At 33.7% G+C, this 24561-nt stretch overlaps 1 pseudogene; it reads left to right on the top strand.

The window, feature by feature from the left end:
* The first annotated feature begins 23357 nt into the window (after positions 1-23357).
* On the top strand, positions 23358-24483 carry LOC149184283 (glucan endo-1,3-beta-glucosidase pseudogene; annotated as a pseudogene).
* The last annotated feature ends 78 nt before the right edge of the window (positions 24484-24561 follow it).

The following is a 24561-nucleotide window of genomic DNA, read 5'->3' as shown; positions in this document are numbered from 1 at the left end:
TAAGCTTGAGAGGAGAGATTACATACATTTTGGCTTCATTGGGAAGAGAGAGAAACTTGTCAAAGTAGAGGAGATTCTTGTTGGACCCTGGGAGGAGCTCGTACAACATCAAGGCACCAAGGTTGTAAAGTTCTTCTTTGATTAAAGTTAATACAATCAGATTCATTTTTCTCAACAAATTGTCTTATGTGATTTGTTTCATGAATTCCTTGATCATCATGATAAATATGCTTTATTATATTGGTTTTTCAGGTGATATTTAATGTGTGTGCTTGTTTGTGTTTGCAGATTCTTTACAAGGGAGATCATTTGGATCAATGGAGCGTGGCTTCCACAAACTTGCATTGGACCCAAGGTAGGCCTAAAACACTTGTTTGCCTTTATCTATAAATTGCATATTTAGAGAAAGATAGAATTTGTTTGGTTTGCTTGTCGCTAGATATCATTAGATACTAGGGAGGTTAGTCTTGTCCACAACAACGACTTATCCGGCCGACAAAATGGTGACTCCACTGGGGACTTGAATTTTTGGTTTTTGCCTTTGCTTTTACTTTGACTTGAGAAACTGTTTCTTTGTTTCTGGGTTTTTGCTTTCTGTGTGGGATTGGGTATGTTTTTAGATTTTGAATTGTTTTTGTTTTTTCACGTTTTTGAGAGTGGACCGCACCTGCTATTTGTAACACAGTGCGGATATACCTGCACTGTTTGTTTACTACACAGTGCGGTACCGCATCTGGTTGTATTGGGAGCCTGCGGACCCTGTCAAAATTTTGAAAACCTTAAAATTTTCTCATTCAGTTAAGCTTAGGATTTGTTTATGTTTTTTAGCCTCTACCTAGATCTGCATGTGTTCTATCAAAAAGCCTTGTTTATGAGTTTCTTTCAGCGAATTCCTCATCTCATCAATCTCCATTAAGTTAATTGGGTGTTTTGAGTCTCTTTTCTGAGAAATTCCTAATTTGATTTCCTTTGGTCATTACTTGGAGGTTTGTCTCAGTGTTTTCACAATTTTGCATCTTTTTGCTTTTGTTTTTGCAAAATTGTGTATGAGTGTCAATCGCCTTATTTTTTTATCTTTGGAACTCTCACCCAATTTTCTTGACTTGCACTTGATTGGTTCTTAGATTACATTAGAATCATCTTGTGTATGAGAATTCTCTTGCATAGATCACATTTGCATAATTAGAATTCTCATTTTCAGAATAAGAATGAAAAATGTGCATAGATTACATATGCATACTTTTCAAATGAATTGTGCATAGATTACAATTGCATAGTTTACATTCTGAAAAATCAATCGTAGATTTAGATCAACTTTCTTTGATTTGAATTTACATATTTTTATTCTTGTTTTTAACACACAAAAATAAAAATAAAAACTGTTTTGGAATTGATTTGCATTAGTTTTTCTTGATGAAATTAGTGCATTAGAGAATTTTTTATATTTTCTCTTAGTGATCAATTTTTTGCATTGTTGGAAGTGAATGGAAACTCTCTCCTTATTTTAGTTAGGATTCATCGAATTGAAAAAGATTACATTATCATATTCGATTGCATTCAGTTTTGGGTCGGGTCATAACACCATTGGTTTCATATCCATTTACCCTTTTGAGTAATAACAACCTAAATAACACAACGGTTAATTAAAATTCATCTAGTCATTTTTACATTTTTAGGGATCTTTCCACCAATTTAGCTTAGGCTAGTGTCTTGGAATAGGCTTTAATTAACTCTCCAAGATAGTAAAACAAACAAGTAGCTGTATCTTGCAGTAGGAAATAAATTCCAATTGTTACATCTATGCTCTAGGAAGCTCCTCTTAAAGGAGTCAAGCATGAGATCGTATTCGAACCAGTGGGGTAATCAATCCTTCCTCATTGGGAACGATAGAAGATATACACGTATTAAAAACGGTAAACCTCGGATTAACCATTGTCGAAGAGCCTGGGGTCACTTGTTGGTAAACCTTGGATTATGTTAAGGAGCCTTCAAGGGGATTGAGCTTGCTACTCTGCCCTTGCGTGTGTATCAGATCACAGACTGTTCCCCCAGGTATATTTGTTTCTGTTGGTACCCATAGTGACCATAATCTATAGGATTCTTTCCTAAGGTGACGGTGGAGGGAAGATCCCACTGTACTTGGAACAGACGTCGACTAGACTCACTTGGAATCTCTCGGGGGTTCTCTTCACTCGAGACGGTTTTGTGAAGAAACTTGTGCCAATTTGTTTCATTAAGCAGGTTGTCAGGGTAACTGTTCCAACCGCCATTTCTGTATTGAATTCTGCAACGTTGGATTTCATCACCAAATAGTGTTTTCGGTACGGAAAGCTACTGTTTGTGTGTGGTTTGACTCCTAGATTTGATAGTGCGTGTTAATTTGTTTGTTTTTACTTTTAGAGACCATAGGTGTGAATTGTGAATTTTAATTGTTATGTGTGAATTGTTAATTGTTAATTTTAGTTTTAAATTGTTAATAAAATTCATTGAAGTTGAATATAATGGCAAATGTTCCGAATTTACCAACCAAAGAACCCCTCTTAATGAGAATCCTAGTACTTTTTCTTACCTTGGAAATGTTGGTCCTCCTTATATGGCTACTTTGTCATTACCTGGATTTACAATAGGTTTACTGATATGGTTATTTTCAACTTCGTTGGCCCCAAATACTCCAATTGTTCCACCTCAACCGAATGCTTCACCTCAACAGAGTTCACCATCTCAACTTGACCAACGTTCTATTGAACCTTTACCTTCTTCGCCTAATTTTTCTTCCTCCATTTCTTCCTCTTCGCTTGGTAAAAGCCTTGACGCTAGTAACCAGGTGGCTAAGAAGAAGAAGAAAGGGAAGAAGAAGAAGAAGAAGAAGAAGCAAGATAAGAAAGAAGTCAACCAACCAACCATGGCTGTAAGTGTTAGTTGAGTTGAGGAAACCTCCAACATGCATCGTAAACCCAAATACCCTTGTAGGCTTTGTAAGGGTGACCACTTCCTTATCAATTGTCCTGGTATTCCAAAGGTCTTGGAAGTATGGTCAAAAAAATCTCATCAACTTTCCATTGATCCATCAACCAGTGATAGTCAGGTTTCTGGGAAAAAGGGTAAAGTTAGGTTTCCTTGTAAGTTATGCAAAGGGAGTCATCAAACTCACATTTTCCCTCACATGGATGAAGCCTCAAAATTGTTGAAAAACCTTACTGTCCCACAACAAGAATTTCCAACTGGTTACCGTAAACTTTCTCCCAACCTATCGTCAACTGATGGAGTGATTGATCTAATTTCAAGTACAGTCGGTCCCACTCTTCCATTGGAGAGTGAAACTCATATCACTCAGGTTGATGATCCATTAGTTGATCAAGTGGTCGATTCAATTTCACATTTGGTCGATCCCACTCTCCCTTTAGAGAGTGAAATTCATACTGCTCAGGTTCTTTTTGTTACATCATATTCTTCTACACCGGGGGGCATTTCACCTGTTTCTACAGAACCCCCTCCAAGTACTGAGGTCTTTTCCTTTGATTGGAATAGACTGACAAAACCTCATCTTCCTTCCTCCATCCCTTTCCAAATCATTGTCAAGGCTGGTGGTAGGGACATACATCGCACACAAGTAGATGAAGGTGCTTCTGTTAGTATTTTATCCTCATCTGCTTGGAAAGCTTTGGGTTCCCCTCAGCTTGCGCCTATTACGCATAATCTGAAAGCTTTTAACAGAACCATTAGTGAACCTTTAGGGATCCTTCCTAAGTTTTCTATTACCTTGAAAGGTAAAATTGTCTGTATTGATCTTATGGTAGTTCGAGGTCCCTTGGATTTCAATTTACTCCTTAGGCGAGACTATGTTTATGCAATGAAAGCTATCGTATTGACACTCTTTCGTGTGATGTCTTTCCCTCACAATGGAAATATTGTGACTGTAGACCAGCTTTCGTTCCCTAGTCTTGTTTCAACTACCAATAATATGACACCCCTAAATGTTCCTGATTCTAAAGTGGTATCTACCCCACCACAGGTTAATTATGTGGAAACTGGTCCCATGTTTTCAGTTACCGATGTAAGTGAGCCTCTCACTGTTTGCTCATCTTCCTTTGATTTAGATCCGGTAATTGACATGGAAAACTCTATGGGATTACTTGAACATGATATTCTTATCCCTTTTGAGTCCCTTGACATGTGTTCCTTCCAGAGAACTATTCTTCCTTCTGATGAAGACTTCTTGGAAGCCATGATCGAGGTGTGTCCATTGACATGTCTTTCTTCCAGTTGGAAGCCATGATCAGTGAGTGTGAGGATAGTTCCTGTTACTGAGTCAACCTCGTTAATAAATGAATCAGGTTTTGAGGATAGTTCCTGTTACTGATTCAACCTCGTTAAAAAATGAATCAGGTGTGAGGATAGTTCTTGTTACTGAGTCAACCTCGTTAAGAAATGAATCAAGTTTTAGGAGAGTTCCTGTTACTGAGTCAAACTCGTTAAAAAATGAATCAGGTGTGAGGATAGTTCTTGTTACTGAGTCAGCCTCGTTAAGAAATGAATCAAGTTTTAGGATAGTTCCTGTTACTGAGTCAACCTCGTTAAAAAATGAATCAGGTGTGAGGATAGTTCTTGTTACTGATTCAACCTTGTTAAAAAATGAATCAGGTATGAGGACAGTTCTTTTCCTGTTTCAAACTCGTTAAAAAAAGAATCAGCAGGTCGAGGAAAGTTCCAATTACTGAGTCAACCTCGTTAAAAAATGAATCAGGTAGGAGGATAGTCGTTTCCTATGTCAACCTCCTTAAGAATGAATCAGTTGGTCAGAGGATAGTTCCTATTACTAAGTCAACCTCGTTAAAAAATGAATCAGTTGGTCAGATGATAGTTCTTGTTACTGATTCAACCTCGTTAAAAAATGAATCAGGTATGAGGACAGTTCTTTTCCTGTGTCAACCTCGTTAAAAAATGAATCAGTTGATCAGAGGATAGTTCCTATTACTGAGTCAACCTAATTAAAAAATGAATCAGGTATGAGGACAGTTCTTTTCCTGTGTCAACCTCATTAAAAAATGAATCAGTGAATCAGAGGATAGTTCCTATTACTGAGTCAACCTCATTAAAAAATGAAACTAGGAATCATGAGCATAGTTCTTTGTCTTGTGCCAAGCTCGTTAAAAATGAAACAAGGAGTCTTGAGCATAGTTCCTTGTCTTGTGTCAAGCTCATTAAAAAATGAAACAAGGATAGGTTATATAGGTAGATTGTAGAGAGTAGTCAGCGAGGATAGTTTTGTTCCTATGTCAACCTCGTTAAAAAATGAAATAGGGTGTCTTGAACATAGTTCCTTGTCTTGTGTCAAGCTCATTAAAAAAAGAATCAAGGATTTTAGAGCATAGTTCCTTGTTAGGTAGATTGTAGAGAGTAGACTTGAGCATAGTTCCTTGTCTTGTGTCAAGCTCGTTAAAAAATGAAACAAGTAGTCATGAGCATAGTTCCTTATCTTGTGTCAAGCTCGTTTAAAAAATGAAACAAGAGTTTTGAGGATACTTTTCCTGTGTCAACCTCACTAAAAAATGAAACAACTCCCTCGAGTCTTTCCAAGATCTTGAAAGTAAAGCTTCATTCCATCCACCTCATTGAATGCAATGAAACTTGGGGGGCATGTACCTCATTTTGCGTCATTACGCTGGGGGCATGCGAATTTATAACAAGCATAGTTTTTCATTTCAAGCTTGTGTAAACATGAAACCGAATCCAAGCAGAGTTCTCTATGGTTCAAGCTTGTGTAAAAATGAACCTATACCTGATTTACATCTCGTGATTGCCATCTTTATCCGCTAAATTTTGTTAGATCAGTCGTGGTTGTTTTCATTCCATCGTCACCATCTCATTGGTTGATCATATGCTTTCACTTGGTTGTTTTTCCTTTCCTGAGAGACCGCAGTTATGAGTGGTTTTGTTAGCCAGCCTCTTAACCATTACATTTTTTGAGCAGTTCCTCCATTGCCAGAACCAATTCCTACCCTTTATACCACTCATTCCTCTAGGACGAGTCCTCTTTAAGCTCTTTTCTGACTCATAAAATATGAAAAGATTGCCGAGTCTTTCTTTTTAAGCCCGTTAAAATGGAACTAAAAATACGGTCCACTTACAGCCCTTTTCTTACCATAAAAACATGAAAAGATTGCCGAATTTTTGTCGTTTCAAATTCGATATTGGTTACAAAATGACGTGTCATTGATCGCTTTTTTACTTTTTCGGATCAGAGGCACTAATTATGAAAAGTACTCCTTTGTCGTAATGATCAAGCGGTTCTCTCAAGTATTATTTTATAATTTTTCTGGCTTGGGAGACACAAATTTACGAAAAAAGACAACCATGGAGTTTTCTTAAGTTTTTTCAGACTCTCTAAAATTGAAAAACGCCGGGTTTCTCCTATACTGGACTCGTTAAAATTTAACAGTAAAGGACCTATTCAATTACAAATAGGAACGAACCACTCCTTCTTAGGGTTCGCATTTAAACTAAGTTGGACTCATCCAAAGGATGAGCTTATAATCAAGCAAATGTTATCCTCCTCAAGCTTGTTAAAAATAAAGAGGTACTTGCCACAAATGGTGGGGAAAAAGAGAGAAAAATGAGCATGTTTGTCATACTTTGTAACCACTCTTGAACACGACACTTTTGATTCACCTGGGTTTGGAAATCCTTTGCCTAACAGTTGATCAAACCATATTGAAAGTCTTCAGCCGGTTTCTGGGTATTAACTTTGGGTCAATTGTCACCAAACCATCTGCTGTGTCATTATGTGTTCAAGAGGTCAGTGCAAATAAGCCATTCATCTGCAAAATATCTTTCATCCATCTTGACCATCCCTGAGTCATTCCTTGCAACTATATTTCTTCAAACTTGATCTATGATTTCGTGTTGTGGGCTTCCCTACGACGGATCGCTTTCTATCGACTTTAGCTCATTATCTAGAAAGATGACCTAGAAATCGTCAGTACCTTGGGATCTACATGCCTCAATGGCAGGCTTCTCACCTTCGACAATAGGTTGCATCATTGACCTTCGACCAAAGGATTCTGTGACATGTTCGACATCAACACATCTATTCACATCTCATGGATTGTACTGAGTACTTTGAGAGCTATTGACATTAATGGTGGTTTCTCTCACACTTGTTAATAGTTTACATCATTGACTGGTAATCAAGTGGTTTCTACCATGTTTGACTTCAACACATTCATTGACATGGATAGAATCGTATTATTTCGGGAAGTAGAAATCAAGACCCTGGATCTAGTTTCCACCATCCAAGCTGCGAGGAATTTTGTATTCATTATACAGTGGACTATTCATAAACAGATGGTTGCGTCCATACTGTGTCTACATGTGTCTATACTTGTGATGTATTACAAAATCATTCTTATATCAGAGCAGTAGTTAGTCTTCTAGTCAGTTTTGATCTGAGTATGGGAATGCCTACCTCAGCGATGACATGACATTTCAAGATGATCCTTGAAATGATAAATTACTTCACTCTTCTTAGATGATAAATGAAATCCTCTTCTACTACAGACTTCACACTTTAGGGGGCAATATGTTACACAAAATATTGTCACCATGACTATTTGCAGTCAGTATGGATCTATCATCATTCATATTGTCCTCCTTAGCAAGTCTCAAACCTCAGCTCTTCATGTCAAGCTTTGAAAATGAGAGAAAGTCCTTGAAAATCAATAAAGCTCTGATTTCGCACTTTCTCTTGCTGTTACCTGCTGTCCCGCACCCCTTGTTCATGTTACCTGCGGACCTGCCTGCTCTGTCTCTAAAGGAGTGGGTGCGGACCCTTGTGAAGGTCAAAAAGGCGCAAGTTTATTCTTAAAAACTCACTTGTGGTTAATTCTGGATGATTCTAGAAGGAATCGTGACGTGGATGGTTTTCTCCTAGGTGGTTCATGCATCCCAAAAGTAGGGGAGCTAATCCCTTGATGAGAGGAGCTTATCCCTTTGAAGGAGGGCTTTATCCCTTTGAAGGTGGACCTAGTAACTTCCCTCCATTGCACTATAAATTAAGGCATTGGGATGGTTGCTAGGGAGGTTAGAAGCTGAACATTTTTTAGGGTAAATGTTGTTGGAATTGAGACTTCCTAGTTAAGCTTGAGAGGAGAGATTACATACCTTTTGGCTTCATTAGGAAGAGAGTGAAACTTGTCAAAGTAGAGGAGCTTCTTGCTGGACCCTTGGAGGAGCTTGTACAACATCAAGGCACCAAGGTTGTAAAGTTCTTCTTTGATTAAAGTTAATACAATTAGATTCGTTTTTCTCAACAAATTGTCTTATGTGATTTGTTTCATGAATTCCTTGATCATCATGATAAATATGCTTTATTATATTGGTTTTTCAGGTGCTATTTAATGTGTGTGCTTGTTTGTGTTTGCAGATTCTTTACAAGGGAGCTCATTTGGATCAACGGAGCGTGGCTTCCACAAACTTGCACTGGACTCAAGGTAGGCCTAAAACACTTGTTTTCCTTTATCTATAAATTGCATATTTAGATAAAGATAGAATTTGTTTGGTTTGCTTGTCGCTAGATATCATTAGATACTAGGGAGGTCGGTCTTGTCCACAAGAACGACTTATCCGGCCGACAAGTCTTATAGCTCATAAATAAATTAGAGTTTTACAATAAAAATCTGAATCATATTGAGGTCCTAAGCCTCTCTACTTATACATCTGAAGTGTCCAACAACTTCCTTCCCATTAGGGAGGCTATGCTCCCCACTCAAGATAAAACGGGTTTCTGTCACATTCACTTGCTCAGTTGTCTTCTAGTCCTCATGATTTGGCTGTTTGCACTCCGAGTTAATGGAGGAATATTTGAATGGAGGGGTAGTAAAGGAGGAGGATTTACCTCCTATAATTCCTCTCCCTTGTCCCATTCGATTTTTTACCAAGGTCTTTGCCACAGTTCCTTGCTTTTATCCTTTATTTCTGCATTTTCCTTGCTTTTATCCTTTATTCCTACATTACATGCACATTAGACTACAAAGCAAAATATCCAACTCTAACTCATCTCATAAACAAAATATAATCAAAAGTATGCAATAAGTTGTGAGAATAGTTGGTTTGACTAGGCTAGGAGGTGAATTAAGGCCAATTAAGGCCCATATAATTACCCAATGATGAGGTCCATCAAATATGATTCATACTTAGACAATAGTTTATTTTCCTTATAGAAAAAATGATTTATTTGCAGAATTAGATGTTTCATTTCAAACATAAGTTATTTATCATTCAAGCAAGTGTGGATATAGTTAAGTAGAGATTTATTTCATTTTGATTTCAAACAATTATGAATGATATTCTTACAGATATGTGATGAGATTAATAGTAGCATTTTCGTGTATATAAATAATGTGAAGAGTACAATTAATTTCCATTTACAATAAATGTGGGATTGATTAACTTATATGCAGAGTTGTGATATTTTCCTTTGAAGTAGAGTGAAATTTTCCATAAATAGCCTTCAGTAAAAGAGCGTGATCATTTTATAGATTTTCTTTTGCAGTAGAGTGAAATTTTCCATAAGTAGCCTTCGATAAAAGAGTGTGATCATTTTATTTTCTAGGAATAATTGCTTTGTTCATGTGCATTTCAATAACTTAATTTAGAATTTATATTTAGATAACTTAGCTTAATTTAGAATTGGTGTGAATAACCAAAGACTTCTAGTATATACAGTACACTTACACTTTATGAGCTTACTAGCCCTGGACAATAATTTATGCAAGTAATTTAAGGTTAATTAAATTACCAAACAATAATGCAATGTAAATCAATGGGAAGGATACTAGAAATTTGGGTATATGTATGGTTATGGTAAACTTATCATTCAATGGTATTTTCTCTCCCGTAATGGGAAAGATATACTAAATTTTCCTTAATACTTCTCTATTATACTTTAGATCTGCACCATAAGCTATTAGCTATTGCTAGGGTTACCTTAGGGTAACCTATGATGAATGATGCAGATCGATTATATTTTTGGCTCAGTATCTTAATACTTTGTTATTACAAAAAGATACTTTGTTATTACAAAAAGAGGTTGATTTCAAAACTTAAATTCCACGTTACAAAGAAATGCATGTTTTTCATCCTATCCAATTTTCTATTTTTTAATACTAAGTGACTACGTTCTTTCCACAGCATAGGAAAATCCTTTTCCATATGCTCAAAATATGACAAGATGCTTAGTTGCATATAGATTCTCTTTCCAATTAAGACGGTTAAATAAAACATATATTTACTTAATACGTCGGAAAAGTTGTAATACAAATTTCAACGTAAATCACATGTAGAAAGTTCTTTGTCGACGCGTTTCAAACCAACCAGTGTGGTTCATCGTCAGGACAAGTTGAAGAAACAGATCCAGCTTTATGTGATAAATAGTCTGAGCAGAGCCTCCAACGGCTAATTTTGACTTAAGGACCAGAGTCAAAAAGTCAAAGTTATATTTAGTGACCATACCTTTAAAATGTGTATAAAAAATTATTATAAATTAATTAATTTTTATAGGTGCTTGCGTTAATAGTTTAAAAAGTTATTATTTAATAATTAAAATAATAAGTTATTAGCAATATTAAGTTATAGGAAGGCCTTTCATTTAATAACAATATATATAGGGTATTATTGAGAAAATATTTAGTTAGAATATATATATATATATATATATATATATATATATATATATTAACTAAAAATAAAGAATAAAAATAGAAAATAAAAAATAAAAATAAAAAATAGAAAGAAAAATAAAAATAAAACAAAAATAAAAATAAAAATAAAAATAAAATAAATAAAATATAATTAAGAATGTAGCTAGTAATAAAAGTTAGTTGTAAAAAAAATTAAAAATTAAATATATAAATAAATAAATATAATTAGGAACCTAGCTAGTAAAGGTAAAAGTTGGTTGAAAAAATAGATAAATAAAGATAAGAATGAATGGGTAAAAAAAATAAAAAAATAAATATATAGAAAGAATGACACCATGAAATAAAAACCACAGAGCAAGAAGAAAAAAACCTAAGAGGAAGGAAGGTTCCAAGGGAAACAATGGAAGCAAGAAAAGGATTAAAAAGGGGGGGAAGAAGAAATACTAAGACGAAAGGGCCGGAATCCAACAACTACTGATCTTCTAGCCACCATCTCTATTAAGATTGTTAGGCCTTCTTTCAATCTCAATAACTTCCCTGAATTTACGATGATGGAACTGGGCAATTTTGGCAACAACCTTGGCCTCCTCTATACAAACTTGATGCTTAGTATTTTCTACATGCTCTACTAACGCTGAAGACTTGGTTCTCCCATGTCTTAGGTCAGTTGCATGTTCACTGATCCTTTGATGGATGGAGTGCCATGTTTCCCCGATATAGGGGGTCCCACAAGAACAAGGGATCAAGTAGACACCCTTCATGTTCTTAGGGTCAATGGGATCTTTCACCGATCGGAGGGATTTGCGAATGGTGTTGAGGGGCCTAAAGGTTGAGGGAATATCATTCCTCTTAAGAATCCGATCAATTTTGTTTGTGGTACCTTGAACATAGGAAAGATGGATGCCTAGTCGGCGCTCTTTTGGTTCTTTATTAATTAACGCATTTTTAGAGGCTTTAAGGAAAGCCTTCTGACCTAGGCGCCTACTATAGCCATTCTCCACAAAGACATTAAGGAGATGGGATCTCTCCTTATCAAAGCTCTTATCATCAGAAATCCTAAGGGCACGAGTAGCGAGGGTGTTAAGAACACATATCTTTTGAGCAGGGAAATGATGGGAATCGGCATGAAGATATTGCTCAGTATGCGTTTTCTTCGGGAATACTGAGTGGGAGAGCGAGCTATCCATATTCTTAGATACAAGAATATCAAGGAAAGGGAGGCAACCATTGACCTCTTTTTTCATGGTGAACTTAATGGCAGAGGACACCAAAGTTCTTATTACAACTATTATGGATTACACCAAAATTCTTATTACAACTATTATGGATAACATAAGCCTCAATTCAATAGTTGGAAAAGTTATTAAAACATTTGGAAAATTAATGTCGTAATGTAATGATGTATAGAATTTACGTACCTGTTCCGTTATGATGACAGAATTGAAACCGAAATAAGTTTAATTATCTCAAATTTGGCTGATTATCATAGTAAAGATACTAAAATGACGTTGGGAGCAAATCCAGTGCATAGAGCGCAAATCTAACATCCCATTATAGTGCTGAATACCAAATAGAATTAAACCAAAATTTGGTGTAGACTGGAAGTAAGATATTAAATTGAAAAGTACATTGGCAAAATTTTCACTTCCAACATGATGGATAGCCTATTCAAGACGTAAGGAGATGAAAACAAAGGTTGAACAAACAACTACGACTGCCCAAGGGGGAGTCTGCTCTAAAAAACGCTCATTACCACTACTCGTAACTGCATATCCTTCTCACACAACTGATAATAACTTCCCTCTGATAGCCTTCTTATTATAATTTACCTCTGATAACCTTGAAATAAAATTTCAGTATTTTGAAACAATTCTAGTGATAATCTGCTAGGATACCGTCCTCTTAAATGCGGAAAATTCTGAGAATTCTGAATGGCTGCTTACGTTATCAATTCCTCATGTCCTTGACCATGGAGAGTCTTTCATTCGCGTTTGAATATTAAAGTGCCAGAATGCAGAATCAGTCAATAATCAACTCATTCTCAAGTTAATATTGGTTAGCAAAGAGAACCACAACTCATACCGGCGAGATAGCTCTAAGTAATAAACAAACTCTTAATTAAAAATAATAATTTTAATCAAAATCAACTTATTCTCACTATATGTTTTGTTGTTCGTTTTTTTTTTCTTAAACGAATTTCACTTTGCAACTTATGTGTTTTTTAAAAGAGTTTACGTCGTCGTCAATTCTTAAGTCGGGATGGCAATGAAGAATAATATGTTAAAATGATGATACTACCAGCAGCAATACGAGAGGGATCTGATAGATACTACCACCAGCAATACCAGAGGAACCTACTTTCTGGGGTATTTTAATCTGATGCTTGACTAGGACGAAACTAATTAATATATATGTTAGGTTGACCTGTCTTATTATTAAGAGAGTAACTTGGGAAAAAAACGTACATGTTGTGACGATTTATTGATAAATTTCTGGGGTATTTTAATCTGATACTTACTAGGACTAAAATAATTAATATATATGTTAGGTCTACTTGTCTTATCACTAAAAGAGTAACTTCGGGAAAAAGAAGTACATGTTCTGAGGAATGATTGATAAATCTATGAATCTCACTCTCTTTTTTTTTGGGTTAAAGAATCACCTCTCTAAATATTTTGCTAGAATATCTAGAAAAAGTTTCGGATAAACATCATTCCCGGCACATTATAACCTACATTGCATATATTCATGGTGACAGTAATGTAAAGGAGATAACCGAAGATAGCTGGTTAAAGAAAAAGACAACACAGAAAATAAATTCTACCACACCATGAGAGTTGCCATAACGAATTATTAGACCTACTCATCTTAATCAATAACTGGTTGTCAAATACAATCATTTAAATATCTAAATTTTAGAAAAATAAAATGTTATAAACTTAAACAATTTTCTATCCAAACCCATTCACACATATTAAAAACAAAATCACTTATCAAAAACTAAATATGTAAATTTTACAAAAATAAAATGTTATAACCTTAAATCATTTTCTATCCAACCTCATTCACACCATTAAAAACAAAAGAAATGAAGACATCTTTATAATACAATACTCACACAATATACCTTTATTATATGAATGTTTAATATTTAATATATTATTAATATTGAGTTATGACATTAATATAATATCAATAAATGTAAAAAATATTGTGAAAACATTTGAATAATGTTTTATGTTAGTTTACATCATTTCCCTACTCAAAAGCTAGATGTTATCAACACTTTAGCCGCTCAGGTGTTGCGAGTTTATGATGAAAACCACCTCAACAATAAAAATACCTACTTTCTTAGTGTCTTCAATATGAATGGCTATATCAGACACTAGTGTCGTAGAGCTTTCCTTAAGGTAGAAAAATGTCCTAAAATTAAAAAATATCTTAAGGATCGGTTATCTCAAATGCATCTTCTGTTTATCCAAGGGACCACAGATAAGATTGTAAGGATCCTAAAATAAAATAGGGTTCCTTTGACAATGAGACCCCTAAACACTATTTGAAGCTCTCTAAGATCAGTAAAAGACCCTCTGAACCCTAGAGAGGGGAAATGTGTTTACATCATCCCATGCTCATGTGGGACTCCTTACATTGGTGGAACTAGTTGTTCAATTAACCAGAGGATTTATGAACATGCCACCAGCATAAAACATGGAAGGTTTCGCTCCTTCGCTTTAACAGAGCATGCAGAAAAGACTAATAATCACATCTGAGTTGAAGAAGGTAGGCTCATTGTAAGGATTGAATAGTTTCATCGTTGAAAGTTTAGGGGAGCCTTGCAAATTGAAAGGAGGCCTATAAATTTAAATAGAGGCGATGGTTGGAGTGTTAGCAAGTGTTGGATTTTTGCCTTGTTTTCCTAAGTTCTATTTATTTATTTCATATTTTATTTTTTCATATCAATTTGATTTTGACTGTATCATTTTTATTTAGGTTAAGAAGACTTTTATTTTTAATTTAATAATAAAATCAACTTTTATGGTCTCTACATTGCTCTCTATTTAAGCCTTTTCCATGGTTTGCCTCTTCATATGGTCCTGATGATGAACCACACTTGTTGATTCGAATGCCTTGGCCAAAATGTTCCCTTATGTGATTTCTATCAAAAGACTTTTCTTAATTCATTATGTATCACAAAAGCCTAAAGAAAAAACAACAACAACAACAACAATTTTTTTGTTATTTTTATTAACAATTTTACTAGTAATAATACAAAATAATTTCCACCATTGTTTTTAATTTATGTTATTTGTGTTTTTTTTTCGCTATTAATTTTTAGTGAGTTTTATTGTTTGATTTAATTTGTCTTTATCCCTATTTTTTTTTGGGTCCTTCCTTTTACTAAAATAAATTATTAATAATATTAATTTATTCATTAACTATTTATCAATTGTTTATTTATTTTAAATATATTTACTCTAAATAAGATTCCTTTGGTCAAAACTAGTCATTATACTCTAAAGGCTAGTAAAATTATCTCTAAATCTATTCATTTAATGCCTTGATCTCGTTCCTTATCTTGTCCGGAAGATAAACCACACTAGTTGCTTCGAAACGCGTCAACGATACTTTCTCCAATGTGATTATCACCAAAAGATTTTTTCAATCTAGTTATGGATCACAAAAGCCTAAGTTCAGAAATCTTAATAAATGTTTAATATAATAGTGATACTGCATTACTAATATATTATTACACACATTTAGAATATCTTACCTATAAATTAATCTATCCAATAAAACATGCTAATTGTGGTTGCCTATGGTTGACTATTTTTTAACATAGTCAACTATGGTCAGCATGGGCAACATCACAAATAATATTCAACACGACTACCATGGTGAACCATAGTTACCACAAACATGATGGGCTATCAGTAGGTGACCCATTGTCAACCATAATGAGCTATATTGAACTATGATCGATGGCCATTACTAGCCATGGACACCTATAGTGAATGGTCATGGTTAGGCATAGTCAAATCATGGTTGAGCATCAACACACATCATTTCAATGGTAACCATAATGAAATCATGGTCAAATATAGAGACACCATAGTCAAAATATGGTCAACCACCGTTAAACCATATTCAAATGATGGTCAACCATGGTCGACCATGTTCCAACATTACATTGTGAGAAAGATTGTCTTGATATTAAAGTCAATTCATGGTCGACCATGGTCAATAACCATGGACACACTGTGACAAAGATTGTCTCATGGTCCAACGTCGCTTTGTGACAACCATGGTCAACCATGGTCAATCATGACCCAATGTATCATTGTGACAAATATTATTTACATATGAAACTCAATCAAGGTCAACTATGGTCCAACGTTGTATTTGGCGAAGGATTGTCTCAGTATGAAAATCAACCATGTTTCTTTAAGGGTTTGTAATATTTACCTTAGAGTTTATATACCTTAGGTTTATATTGTTCCATTGGGTTTAATATTATTCCCTTGGGCTTATAATACCTTGGGTTTTTAGTATTAATATCTTGGGTGTATTATTCACTTGGGTTTATAATATCAAGCAAGGTCAACCATAGTCCAATGCCACATTGTGGTATGGACATCCATCTTCAACCATGGTTAGTCATGGTCAATCATTATCAACCATAGTTAACAATGGTCCGATGTCGCATTCTAACAAATATTATCTCAATATGAAAATCAATCATGGTCAACCATGGTTCAACATTGTATTGTGACAAATATTGTCTTAATATGTAAATTAACCATGGTCATCCATGTTTATTTTAGTGTTTATAATATTTATTAAAGGATTTATATACCTTAGTTTATAATACTTATCTTAGCGTCTATTATAAAATTTTCTCAATATGAAAATCTTCATGGTCAACCATGGTCCAGTGTTGCATTGTGACAAATATTGTCTTAATATGAAAATCAACCATGGTCTAACTTCACATTGTGACAAGATTATCTTGACATTAAAATAAATCATGGTCAACCATGGTCCAACATTGCATTGTGATAAGTATTGTCTTAATATGAAAATCAACCATGGTCAACTATGCTCCAATTCCGCATTGTGACAAAGATTATCTCAATATGAAATTCAACCATGGTCAACCATGGCCAATCGTGGTCAAGCATGGTCAATAATCATAGTCACATGGTGACAAAAATTGTCTCTTGGTCCAATGTCACATTGTGCCAACCATGGTCCAACATTGCATTGTGACAACGAATGTCTCAATATGAAAATCAAGCATCGTTAACGATGGTCAACCATTTTCCAACGTCGCATTGTGACAAAGGTTTTCTCAATATGAAAATCAATCATGATCAACCATAGTCCAACGTCACATTATGAAAAAGATTGTGTAAATATGAAAATCAACCATGCTCAACCATGTTTATTTTAGGGTTTATAATATTTATCTTAGGGTTTATATATCTTTGGTTTATAATATTTATTCCTTGGGTTTAATATTATTACCTTGGGTTTATAATCCCTTGAGTTTTTTATTGCCTTGAGTTTATAATATTTATCTTAGGATTTATATACCTTGGGTTTATAATATCAATCCCTTGGGTTTATTAATCTAAGGATTCATATTCCTAAGATATAATATTATTCATAAGGTTTGTAATATTAATCATAAGGTTTTTTATGAAAGACATTATTCTTTGACAATAAAATAGTGTAAGTATTATCATAGAAGATTGAAGTAGGCTCCTTTTATGTATATCTTAAGTTAGAAAAAGTCTCTTTAGCCATATTTCTTGGCATGTTGTTGCATTTTCTCTCTACGTACTAGACTTCTACAGAAGATAAGGCAACTATGGATTGCTTGTTGGATGTCCACGAAATCAAATTCCTACCAAATAAAAAATCATATCCATAAGTGCTCTTCATGTCCTAAATAAAACCAACAAAATCATTGTTTGTATAACCTAAGAGCTTACTATCAATTGAAGTTGTGTACCACAAACCATAAGTGGTTGTGCCTTTCTCTTTTTGAATACATGCTTCTGATGGGCTTGGTGGTCACAATGGAATTTAACTTCAATTCATTTACTACTCTTACGTGAACAATGACTCATCGACAAAAAAATCTCTTCCAAATTAGTCATTGACAGAAATTTACTTGTTGCCATAAGGTTTCGGGCCAACAAAATCTTCAATCACTCCACAAATAGGTTTGTGATTCAACTGCAAGATCTCCTCGTATGAACAACAAAAACTCCTCCTCTTCGTAACACTTTCCAAACCACTCCTCTTGCACACAGGTCCACAATGCAGGTTGTAGACAACTCTAAAATGCTCAACAGCACATGCACCAATAGTTACATGCACAACTTCAATACACAAGGTCTCTCACACAATCCTAACAACAATCAGGGATGGAACTAATTTAGGACTCAATTTTTTTCACTCTACATAGTGAGAGAAAGAGTTCAAACAAATTAAACACCCTTTCACAACGTGCAACAATCCAAAAAGTTTAATCCATCTTTGGATCAACCTTGCTCTAATACAGTGACAAATATGGATAAAGGAACAAATGCATGGGAAAAATGCTTTATCAAATACCAATATATACTTGTGGTAGATGGTTACAAATCCACAACGGAAAATTTGACTCAACCACTAATCACCTAGGTATAACTAATTACCTATGTCAACATCTAAATAAACTCAAGATTATTTCTAACATGATGCAGCTACTAAAATCAATGCAGATGGATTGCCTTCTCTCACCAAAAACCACTAGAGAGGAGGTGCACTACTATCGATTGCTGTACTAGATCCAAAACCAGTAGAGAGGAGGCAAACTACTATCGCATCACCTTTCCCCAACCATGAAATATAACCCACAAGACATTCCTTCATGGATGGCAATAAAAGTATAAATCCAAAACCTTTTCAGTGAGAAAGTGGAGTTCTCGAACTTAACAAAACGTTGAAACAAATTAGCTAACGTTTCCCATAAAAATTCTTAACTGCTACCGAAGGAGACAATTTGTCCTTAAAATTACAATTCCTAATGAATTATTTCTTTACATATAATTTAGTTCCCACATTCTACCATTGTACGAGATATACGAACAAACTCATGCGGTCACTTGACTGACTTTGTTGTCAAGACTGAATTTATGACAAGTAATATTTCCAAAAACAGCTCTTTATGAATAACGTGATCAGAACATCATATTACCATAAAATCTTACAAAATATATATATATATATATATATATATATATATATATTATTTCCATAAATAACATAAGAAGAACATCCTCTTGCGTTGCACCTTCCTATAAATAACATATAACTACACTGCACCCAAAAAAGATAAAAAATTATTTTATTAATATATATCCTCTCTCATCACACAATGTCAAGATATTCCCGTGGCAGAAAAAGACGAAGTCTTCTCTAGCTTCAAAAGAATGAAATCGGAGTTATAAATCAAGCGAATATTTTACAATATCACACACAATAACGAAGTCTTTCTGTAAGTATATAAAAAAATAAAGTTACAAGTACAGCGAATCCTATATCGTACTAATAAAAAACAATGATGATGACGAAGTGTTTCCGTAACATCGGAAAAACTAAATTTACAAAGTCAGGCGGGTCGTATCTTCGACTAATAAATTCCTTCCCTTCTTCACATGCACAAGTTGTTACGAATCGGTCCTAATATTAAATGTATGCCTCACATGCGAGTGGCTAATGGTTAGTAGTACATAATATTAAAATGCACGTCGTTGAAGCTAAATTTATTTCAATCCAACAATATACATCACGGACCATACAAAGATTAAGTATTCAAACTGGTTGGCACCCCCACTGCACTCAAATAATTGATGGGTAGCGACTTTGAGATGCCCGGGTCTGTGTTCATAGAGCGTTTAAGGAGGATACAATTTTGCTAGTAGAATAACAGAAATTTGATAAAAATTAGAGAATTTTTAGAAACTTAAGTTATAATTATCCATTTCAAGATTTTGATTACCCAAATTTTTTTCCATGTTGTAAATCTCTTTCCATATGATTCAAACTCCGGCAAAAATTGTAATCTTCGTAGACAACGCCTGCCTTTGTTTATTAGTGAGCGGTTACTACTGGATATGAAATGGAAGGACGTATGCTCGTGAACGTAAAAGCCATGAAGTGTCATGACTCTATTTTCTGTCTTCTCAGCCCCGAGTTTGAATGATGAGTATACCAAATACGTTGTTGACTTGACAATCCTTTTATAGTAAACGTAATTGTCGCGATTTTTTGAAAGTCTTTCCAGCTGGTTTTTCCGGTCGAAATCCGGCAGGTGGAGTCGCAAGTTTGATAGCTAGTTTCTGTACAATGAAACCGTCCAATGGGATTTTCGAGGGTGCTGAATCTAAATATGCAGTTAAAAAACCATTTTAACTGCAAGAAATAAGATTTAACCTCAATTTCTTCAGCTGTCACGGGAATCTCCAAAAAATCGCATTATAAACAACTCCATAGTAAACACATACTTCGCTAGACAATCCTTTTACACGAAATAATAATGCTGTGCAACTTTTATGGAATGGACACAAAGAATCACTTGAAAGTTGTACCAACAAAAGTAGATGGAAACAATGCTGTGCAACTTTTATGCAATTGATACAAAGAATAACTTAAAAGTTGTACCAACAAAAGTAGATGGAAACATTCATGAAAGCGGGTAAAAATTAAGTATATGTAGTAAGCTAATTTATTAGTTTTGATAAGAATAAAGCTATATTTAATTGACAAGTGTAAACATATTAAGTGAATAATTATTTTATTGGATGGTGTTTAGTATTTGTCAATAAAAGTCGTTAAATTTTTTGTGTTAATCATAAATAAAAGTTATAACTAGTATTTGTCTCTTAACTTAAATATAGTTTAATTATAAAAAAAAATTAACAAAAATAACATTTCTTAATATAAATAAAACAATTAATAAAATATTCTAGTATTCAATGCCATCACCAAAAATTAAGAAATATGACTAATATTGTTTATATTAACATGTATATATTTATATATGTGTACTTGTACTGAAAAAATATATTTACATATGTGTGCTCATATATATATATATATATATATATATATATATATATATATATATAGTTATAGTTATTTTTAATTAAATTTATTAAAATATGTTTTTAATATAATAATAAGTCACCTTAAATTGAAAATATTGTGAAAAAATTATAATTCATGAAAATAGAATAATAAAAAGAAGAAAAATAAAAAATAAAAAAAAGTTGAATAAAAAAGAAATAAAACTAAAAACAAAAAAATTATTAATTAATAGAAATGGAAGTTACTAAAAACCCATAATAAGATCTGAACCAATCACCTTACAAAATAATAATAATAATAATAATAATTTAAATTCATAATATTAAACTATAGATAAATGCCATAAATTTTTGGTTTATAACATACTAATAACAAGTCAAAATAAAAACTATGGTGCAATCTTTAGCATTTTCTATTTTGATACCGATAATGGTATGTTACATTATATATTATTTTTATGGAAAAATTTGTGAAAAATATTTACATTAATCAAGGATAAATATATTTTTGGTATAATTAATTTACTACATGGTATTTAATATGCTAATAAAAATTATCTTATAGATCAAAATTAAATATACTTTAATATTAATAATATATTATTTTATTTATGAAATTTGTTGATTATCAAATTATTTTTATAAAAAAAAAGTGTTAGGAAAAGGCCCTGGAGATTGAGAAAAGGCCGAACAATCTTAATAGGGATGATGGCTGGAAGATTAGCAGTTGTTGGGTCCCAGCCTTGTCTTCCTAGCCTCCTCATTCCCCTTGTGTTAGGTCTTATGGTTTCTGTTTTCCCCCTCCTTTAGTTTTACTTTTGGCAGATTAGTCCTATTATTATGGAGTGTTTGAGTTATTAATAAGTTATTAATTAGTTTTGGGCTAATTATTGTATTAACCTTATCCCATTTATGATACTATTGGGTATATTATAATTAGATTAGATTTTTTGTTTCCATAATTTCATTATTTATGCATTTATATTTAATTCTACAAAAACCCCTTTTTAATCCTTATAAGTAATAATATATTTACCTAATGACATAGTTAACTTTAATATTTTTATTGGAATAAATAAATATTGAATAAATATTGATTATTAATGAATATAAATTATTTGACCATTAGGTTTAAAGGATAAATTATGATATACCAATAATATTAGTTATACTATTATTAATAAACATGGACTTTAACAACCCTAAATTATGGTATTTACATTATAAGTAATAATATATTTACCTAATGACAAAGTTAACTTTAATATTTTATTGGAATAAATAAATATTGTTTATTAATGAATATAAATTATTTGACCATTAGGTTTAAAGGGTAAATTATGATATTAGTTATACTATTATTAATAAACATGGACCTTAACAACCCTAAATTATGGTATTTACCTAATGGAACTAAATTCTAGGAATAATAATGATTTAACAAGAATACTATTTCTTTGGAATTATAAATTAATAAGTAAATATAGATTATTTAATAAACATATATTATTGTATATAACTTATTATTTTAGTTTCGAATGGACCATTATATTTAAATAATAAATAAAAATGATATATTTTAAGAACAAAATAGAGAAGATCTAACTTACCAATGGACCATTAAATAATTATTACGCAATTACCTAATGTAACTAAATTCTGAGAATAATAGTGATTTATTACCTTTTACTTGTATTTAAATAATATTGGGATAATAATAAATATAGATTATTTAGTAAATATGAGATATAATTTATTAATGACCATTATAATTAAAATATTAGATATGGATATTATATTATGAATTCTCTTAATATTTGAGCTAATAATAATATTATATCTATTTGTTTTTAAATTAACAATTGATATTTACCTGTTTTAGCTATTTTTAAGAATGTTTGACGAAGATCTTTAGGTCAAAATTAAACGTTGGCATTATAGCCGTTGGAGTCTCTGCACACTCTATTTAATCAAGCTAACCCGGATTGGTTCTTCAACTTGTCCTTACGATGAACCACACTGGTTGTTTGGTTCGAAACGCGTCGACAAAAGATTGGTTATGTGATTTTGCCGAAAATTTTCTAAACAATATTATGGATCACAGAAGTCTAAATTCCTTAAAAAAATTAATTCTTAAAAAAATTGTATTCTTTTGTCTGATTGGCTTACCACTGGGTTAACGCTTTTTGTTACATTATTTTCTGATAACATGTGAAAAAGAAATAAATAGATGAAAAAGCAATAAAGCAACCATTAACTTGCTGATTAGGTTAATACATGGCGCTTTGCTTCATATTTACCCTGTGATAAAAAAGAAGATGACATCATATCTTAGACTGTGAGGAAGGTGGCCAGTCAGTCAATCAATCAATGCTCGCACGTTGAAGCCCGTGACATACGGCTCGGCATCCCACTTGTGTTGTTTGGTTTCAAATTTCAATATCTCTGTACCCCATGGAACTTCGTATAAATTGAGCGTCCTTGCCTACATTTCTCATGTCTTATATTTTCCTTGAGAAAAATGGCAACGAACATTATCCTGGTGGTTTGTATTGCCATCTTTTGCTGTTCAATCCTTTCAGGTAAATTACCATTACAAAACATGTTTGTTCGTTTTTTTCTTTTCTTTTTTCTAGGTATCGATAATATAATTGTTGTGGAAAACTTGAGATTGATAAGGTCGATCGCTTAAACTGGTCATAATTCAATTGTTTTGCAGATGGTGGTAAAATAGGAGTGAACTACGGCATGGACGGAAGCAATCTGCCACCTGTAGGCCAGGTGGTAACTTTGATGAAGAACAATAACATAGGGAAAATGAGGCTTTTCCAAGCAAACCAAAATGCACTGAAAGCTTTTGCCCATTCCGGGATCGATGTAATTGTGGGAGTTGGTAACAACGAATTGCAGCTCATATCCTCCCGCCAGAACGCGGCGAACGGTTGGGTTAACGATAACATTCGCCCCATCTATCCTGCCACCCATATCAAGTACATTGCAGTGGGCAACGAGGTTTTTTCAGGCAGACATTACGTATCGTATCTTGTTCCTGCCACGAGGAACATTCAAACCGCGATTCAGAAAGCCAATCTGCAGAATAACATCAAGGTCTCTACCACTCACGCCTCGGACGTTAGTAACGGCTTCCCGCCGTCTCAGGGTGTCTTCAATGACCAGGTAATAGGCACTATGAACTCTCTACTTCAATTCCTGTCAAATCATGGGTCTCCCTTCATGGCGAACATCTACTCATACTTCAGCTACACCGGCAACAGGGCCTCCATTTCTCTGAACTACGCTCTTTTTCAGTCCAGTCTACAGTGGTGCAAGACGGGGGCCGGAGCTACAACAACCTGTTCGATGCCTTGGTGGATACTCATATTTCGGCCATGCAAGCCTTGGGATACCCCAACATCCCACTCATTGTTAATGAAAGCGGATGGCCTTCTGGTGGCGCGGATGTGGCCACAGTTGCGAATGCTCAGGCTTATAACAACAATCTCATCCGTCATGTATTATCAAATGCAGTGACAACCAAGAGACCCGGAACGAGCATCGAAACCTATATCTTCGCTCTCTTCAACGAACATTGGGACCTATATCTTCGCTCGCTTCAAATTTCAACTTCAATAGATGAATCCGGTTGAATTATGGGGATTTCATATTTTGTGAATATGCTTTGTCTGAGACGAATATCTACGGCTGCACTTTCTCCTTCTGTGTGT

This window comes from Pinus tabuliformis, chromosome 3_2, assembly GCF_031772625.1.
Source record: "Pinus tabuliformis cultivar Carrire ecotype Pingquan chromosome 3_2, CPIR1, whole genome shotgun sequence".
In the NCBI taxonomy this organism is placed as follows: domain Eukaryota; kingdom Viridiplantae; phylum Streptophyta; class Pinopsida; order Pinales; family Pinaceae; genus Pinus; species Pinus tabuliformis.
The sequence above is the reverse complement of the archived record's forward strand: the minus strand, read 5'-3'. Positions and strand labels throughout refer to the sequence as shown.